Source organism: Callorhinus ursinus, unplaced genomic scaffold (genome assembly GCF_003265705.2).
Source record: "Callorhinus ursinus isolate GAN/ISIS: 27379988/994484 unplaced genomic scaffold, GSC_fseal_2.0 scaffold147, whole genome shotgun sequence".
NCBI lineage: Eukaryota > Metazoa > Chordata > Mammalia > Carnivora > Otariidae > Callorhinus > Callorhinus ursinus.
This window is the reverse complement of record NW_027397209.1, coordinates 283,915-290,828: the sequence shown is the minus strand read 5'-3', so window position 1 is coordinate 290,828 and position 6,914 is coordinate 283,915. Positions and strand designations below refer to the sequence as shown.

At 35.5% G+C, this 6,914-nt stretch overlaps 1 pseudogene; it reads right to left on the bottom strand.

Moving 5' to 3' along the window:
- Nucleotides 1-6,482: 6,482 nt before the first annotated feature.
- LOC141371968 (U6 spliceosomal RNA) lies at nt 6,483-6,580 on the bottom strand (annotated as a pseudogene).
- Nucleotides 6,581-6,914: the final 334 nt, after the last annotated feature.

Genomic DNA, 6,914 nt, shown 5'->3' with positions numbered 1-6,914 from the left:
CCAGGCTCCTCTCACTGGCAAGCCTGCACTTATTGAGAGCCAATATCCACTTCTACCTGTTTTAGTTGGGAGACCATCTAATAAGACCATTAGCTGGGAGCATGACAAAGAAAACCTAAATCTGTATATTCTGGCTCCCAGAGGCTTCCCACAAGCCTCACTGGAATTAAAACTCTGAATACATATTAGCAGAATCATCACAGAATTTCCTTGACCTCTGAGAAGAGAATACTTTTCCATTCAAATAGAGCAAGCTGGGGCACCTGGGCTCAGTCATTAAGCATGTGCCTTCAGCTCAGGTCAAGATCCATCCTAGGGTCCTGAATCAAGCCAGGCATCGGGCTCCCTGCTCAGCGGGAAGTCTGCTTCTCCCTCTCCCACTCCCCCTGCTTGTGTTCCCTCTCTCTCGCTGTGTCTCTGTCAAATAAATAAATAAAATCTTAAAAAAAAATAGAGCGAGCTATGAGATGGTGTGCCAGTTCCTCCTCCCATGCATCCCTCCTTCACTAATAAACTGGAGAAAGCCTCTCCAAGTTTGTTTTTTTTTTATATATTTTATTTATTTATTTGACAGAGAGAGACACAGCGAGAGAAGGAGCACAAGCAGGGGCAGTGGGAGAGGGAGAAGCAGGCTCCCCGCTGAGCAGAGAGCCCGATGCAGGGCTCAATCCCAGGAGCCTGGGATCATGACCTGAGCTGAAGGCAGATGCTTAACAACTGAGCCACCCAGGCTTCCCAAAAGCCTCCAAGTTTTTGACAAATGAATAGCACTATCACTATCTGCTGTAATTATCATGCAGTAAAATTTTTTATGGTATGCAGTTTATGAATTTTAAAATACATATTAATTTGTGTAAACACCAATGCAATTAGGACACAGAATAGTCTCTTCACCTGAAAAATCTCCCTTGTACTATCCAGTTATAGTTACACCCGCTGCCCATCCATAAACCCAACAATGATCTGTTCTCCATCACTACAGTTTTATCTTTCAAGAATGTCATATAAATGGAATCATACAGTTTTTAACCCTTTCAGACTGGCTTCTTACACTCAACAGAATGCCTTTAAGATTCACCTAAGTCGGGGCACCTGGGTGGCTCAGTTGGTTAAGCATCTGCCTTCAGCTCAGGTCATGATCCCAGGGTCCTGGGATCGAGTTCTGCCCACATCAGGCTCCTTGCCTCAGTGGGGAGCCTGCTTCTCCCTCTGCCTCCCGCTCCCCCTGGTTGTGCTTTCCCTCTCTCTCTCTATCTCTCTCTGACAAATAAATAAATAAAATCTTAAAAAAAAAAGATTCACTTAAGTCATTGAATAGATCAATAATGCATTACTTTTTATTGCTGAGTGGTATTCCATTACATGGATGTACCAGTTTGTGTATCCATGTACTCAGTGAAGGATATTTTGGTTTTTCCAGTTTTTAGCTGTTATAAATAAAACTATTATGAACATTCATGTACAGGTTTTTATGTGAATATAAACTTTCATTTCCAGAAGTGGTGGGATTGCTGGGTGACATAGTAAGTATATGTTTAACTTCTTAAGAAACTTCTAAACCATTTCTCAGAGTAGCTCTAAGGGTCTGCATTCTAGTTATCACTGAAACTGGCCTTTCCTATATGCCCCTCTACAGCTTGACTGCAAATCTGAAGACAGCAGATCTTGTTCCCAGTTTAGGGGACCTTGGTCCCTGTTTCCAAAGAGCTCAGTGGAGACCTTATTCCAAAAAATTGTGTTTCTCTGTTCCAACCTGTCTGGTGTTACCTGAATGACTGACACAAAGTGCATGTCTTTGTTTTGCCTAACTTGGAATTCACACACAGTAGAAAAGTAATGGACATTGCTCAAAACCACTGTGAAGCAAACAATCCACAATCACCCTGGAGCAAAATATTATAGTTGACACATATAATTGAATACTGAAAGACTGAGGAAAAGGCTAGAGAGAGTGTTCCCTTGGGAAATTAGATAATTCAGAGGTGCCATGTATAGTGGGGAATTTATCATTTATTTTTTTTGAGAGGGAGCGTGCATGTGCACATGGCGGGGGAGGGGCAGAAGGATTCTCATCTTAAGCAGGCTCCACACCTAGCAACGGGGCTTGATCTCACAACCCTGACATCAAGACCTGAGCTCAAATCAAGAGTCAGATACTCAACCGACTGGGCAACCCAGACACCCCTACAGTGAGGAATTTAGAAAGCCACAAAAAAGCCCAGGGCAGGATGCATTCTCAGTAAAGACCTAAGAGGACCCAAAGCTTTCAATTCTAGCTAATCTCTAGGCTCAGAAAAAGTAGTAAGTGAAGGTTAAGGCAGGGTTGTAAATCATCAGGCTAAGCACTGAAGGAGTACCCGAACAAAGAGCCAAAATGCAAAGATAAAGATAACAAGGTTTTTTAATTTTGACTTTGAGAATTTTTTATTCTCCTGCTTTGAATTCTTTGTTCTTTCTCTGTCAACCTCCTTTCATCTTTCCCTCCTTCCCTTCTCTCTTACTCTCACTCTCTTTCTCTCCTCCTTTTGTCTCTTTTGTTTGTTTTTGGCATTCAAGGAAATCCCTGCATAAAACACTAAAGAAACACATGCTAAAGTAACACAAACTTAGACCAAACATGACAAGCAAGAAGACTTTACAAAAATAGTTTTAACGATTGAGCCACCCAGGCGCCCTTTTTTTTTTTTTTTTAAAGATTTTATTTATTTATTTGACAGAGAGAGACACAGCGAGAGCAGGATACAAAAATAGTTTTTAAAAAACTACTTAAAAAGCAAACACCGATAGCCTACAGCAAGTAACAAAACAAATCCTAAGGTGAGTAAAGAATATGATTTCCAGTTCTACCACATTAAAATATTCAAAATGTCCAGTTTTCAACAAAAACTTTAAGTCACGCAAAGAAAGTATCATCCATTCACAGAAAAAATAACAGAAATGATCCCTGAAGAAGCTCAAGCACTGAATTTTGTCTATTGACAAAGACTTATTTAAAACAGTCTTTGTTTTATCTTTGAACATACCTTTGAACAAAAATATGTTCAAAGAACTCAAGAAAACCACAGGCAACGAATATCTAACCAAGGACAGAACATGGGTAAAGAAGGAATATAAAAAACAAAAAGAAATTCTGGAGTTAAAGTATAACAAATGAAAAATTCGCTGAAACTCCTGGGTATATATCCACAATAACTGAAAGTAGGATCTCAAAGAGCTATGTACACACCCACATTCACTGCAGTATTATTCACAATAGACAAGAGGTGGAAACAATCCAAATGTCCATCAAAAGATGAATGGGTAAATGTGTATATACATTTAATGGAATATTATTCGCCTTTAAAAAGAAGGAAAGCTTATTAAATGCAGTAACATGGATGAACCTTGAGGACACTATGCTAAGTGAAATAGGCCAGTCACAAAATGATAGATAATACTGCATGATTCCACATATATGAAATATCTAGAATAGTCAAACTCATAGACACAGAAAGTAAAATGGTGGTTACCAGGGACTGGAGGTGAGAGGGAAAAGAAGAGCTTGTTGTTCAATGGATACAGAGTTTCAGTTATGCAAGATAAAAAAAGTTCCAAAGGTGTTGTACAGCAACATGAATATCGTTAATGTTATTGAACTATACTTTAAAACTGCAATTGTAAATTTTATGTAATTTTTTACCACAATTAAAAATTAAGAAAGAACAATTAACTGTTAACTCTTGAGAATTAAGAGATTATACAGTTGTAAACCTATATTTTTGCATACCTACTTGATGCCAGGTATTGTGATAAACATTTCAAATAAATTACCTTGATTTGGTCCTCGTGAAAAAAAAAATCACAAGAATTTCAATAGCAGATCTGAACAGGGAGAAGAAAGAATCAACAAATATGAAGATTTGTCCATTGTAATTATTCAGGCTATGCAGAACAAAGAAAAACAATAAAAATAAAAAGATTGATCAGAACCACGATGAGATACCACTTCACACCAGTCAGAATGGCTAAAATTAACAAGTCAGGAAACAACAGATGTTGGCAAGGATGCAGAGAAAGGGGAACTTTTTTTACACTGGTAGTGGGAATGCAAACTGGTACAGCCACTCTGGAAAACAGTATGGAGGTTCCTCAAAAAGTTAAAAACAGAATGACCCTATGACCCAGCAACTGCACTACTAGGTATTTATCCAAAGGATACAAACATAGTCAATCAAAGGGGCACATATACCCCAATGTTTATAGCAACGATGTCCATAATAGCCAAAATATGGAAAGAGCCCAGATGTTCATCAACAGATGAATGGATAAAGAAGATGTGGTGTGTGTGTGTGTAAAAAATGAAATATTAGCCATCAAAAGGAATGAAATCTTGCCATTTGCAACGATGGGAATGGAACTAGAGGTTATTATGCTAAGCAAAATAAGTCAGAGAAAGACAAATGCTGTATGATTTCACTTATATGCGGAACTTAAGAAACAAAACAGATGAACATAGGGGAAGGGAAGGAAAAATAAAATGAGATGAAAACAGAGAGGGAGGCAAATCACAAGAGACTCTTAACTATAGGAAACAAACTGAGGGTTGCTGGAGGGGAGGTAGGTAAGGAGGATGCAGTAATTGGATGATGGGCATTGAGGAGGGCAGTTGATGTAATGAGCACTGGGTGTTATATGCAACTGATAATCACTAAATTCCACCCCTGAAACTAATAATACCCTATATGTTAACTAAATTGAATTTAAATAAAAAAATTTTTAAAAAGCCTGATAGATTTCTGTCAAGGCATCCAACATATGCATGATAAGAACTTCAGAAGGAGAATGAAAAACAGGCAGAAAGAATATTTGAAAAAATAATGGCCAAAAACTTCTCAAATTTGAAAACAGGGATTTACACATTGAAGAAACAAACTGAATTACAAAAAGTATAAATGCAGACAGCACACCAAGACACATTATATTCAAATTGTCAAAAGCCAAAGATAAAGCACCAAGAGAAAAGCAATGCACCGTATGCAAGGAATTCACAGTAAGATTAAGAGCCAAGTTCTCATCACAAAGCATGGAGGCCAGAAGCCTATGGGATAGCATGTTTAAAGTGCTTAAAGAACACTCAACCAAGAAATCTCTATCCCGGAAAACTATCCTTCAAAAATAAAGGAGAAATTAAGAGATTACAAAATAAAAACAAAAACCAAAAAACTGAGTTTGTAACTAGTAGGCTTGCCTTACAAAAAATGCTAAGGGGAGTCATTCAGGCACAAAAACATAAAATAAGAATTATATGCTAATGTGTACACAATGTATTAAGATATAATTTGTGACAATAAGATGAAAAAAAGGGGAACAAAATTATATAGGAATAGAGTTTTTTTATACTACTGAAGCTAAGTTTGTATCAATTCAAACTAGGTTGTCATAAATTTAGGATTTTCATTGTAATTCCTAGGTAACCAAAGAAATATTTTAGATATACACATTTGAAAAATTAGAAGAGAATCAAAATGGTATATTGCAAAAAAATCAATTAAACTCAAAAAAGTAGCAACTGAAGAAATAAGAAGCAAAAGTATAAGACATGCAGAAAAAAAACCCAGCAAAATTAGATACAGGTAAGGAATTCCTTATCTGTGACTACTGTAAATGGATTAAATACTCCAAATGGCAGAGTGGTTTAAAAAAAAAAAATCCATATGTAAATATACATATAGTCACCTTAGACTCACACTGTATCTAAAGACACATAAAGGTTAAAAGTAAATATGCAAACAGGAACCAGAAGACAGCTGGGTGGCCACACTAATATCAGACAAAATACTTTAAGGATATTATATATTTATAATAGATGAATTAATCAAGAACATATAACAATTACAGACATGTATATACCAATCAACAGAGCAAAATATATGAAGCAAAGACTGACAAATTTGAAGGGAGAAATAGAGTGTTCTACAATAATACCTGGAAATGTCAATACTACACTTGCAATAATGAATAGAATATCTGGATAAAAGATTGTTATGGAAATAGAGAACTTGAACAATACTATAAACCAACTTGACCTGAAAGATATATACAGATACAGATATGTAATATTTAAATATGTATAACACATGATACAGATTTATTTATATAATTTTAAACATATAATATTTATATTACATGTTACAAATTATATATAAAATAAAAATTCAATTATATAGACATACATATATTTGTATACACACAAAATAAAAAAATTTACCCAACAAAAGCAGAATACACATTCTTCTTATGTGCATGGGGCATATTCTCCAGGATATAACATGTTATTCACAAAATAATCCTCAATAACTTTTTTAAAAACTGAAATCACAAGAAAATCTTCTTGGTGCAAATGTAATGAAATTACAAATCATAACAGAAAAAACCTGGAAAACTCACAAAAAATGGAAATTGAACAATGCATTTTTTAAAGAACTTTGCAATATGTTTTTATTAAAAATATGGAATGCTTCACAAATTTGCATATCATCCTTGCCTAGGGGCCATGCTAATCTTCTCCAAATTGTTGTATATGTGCTGCTGAAGCGAGCACTGAACAACATATTCTTAATCAATTGATCAAAGAAAAATCACAGAAGAAATAGAAAATACTTAAGAGAAAAATTAGTGTGAAAATACAACATACCAAAACTATGGAATGGAGCAAAAACAGTGCTCAGAGTGAATTTTTTTGTAGCAAATGCCTACCTTAAAAAGAGAAGAAAAATCTAAAATTCAATAATTTAACTACAGCTTATGGAGCTAGAAAAATAATAGAAAACTAAACCCCAAAGTTAGCAGAGGAGAAAACATAAAGATTAGTGCAGAAAAAAATAAAATAGAAAACAGAAAACTCAATGAAACCAAAAGTTGGTTATTTGAAAAGC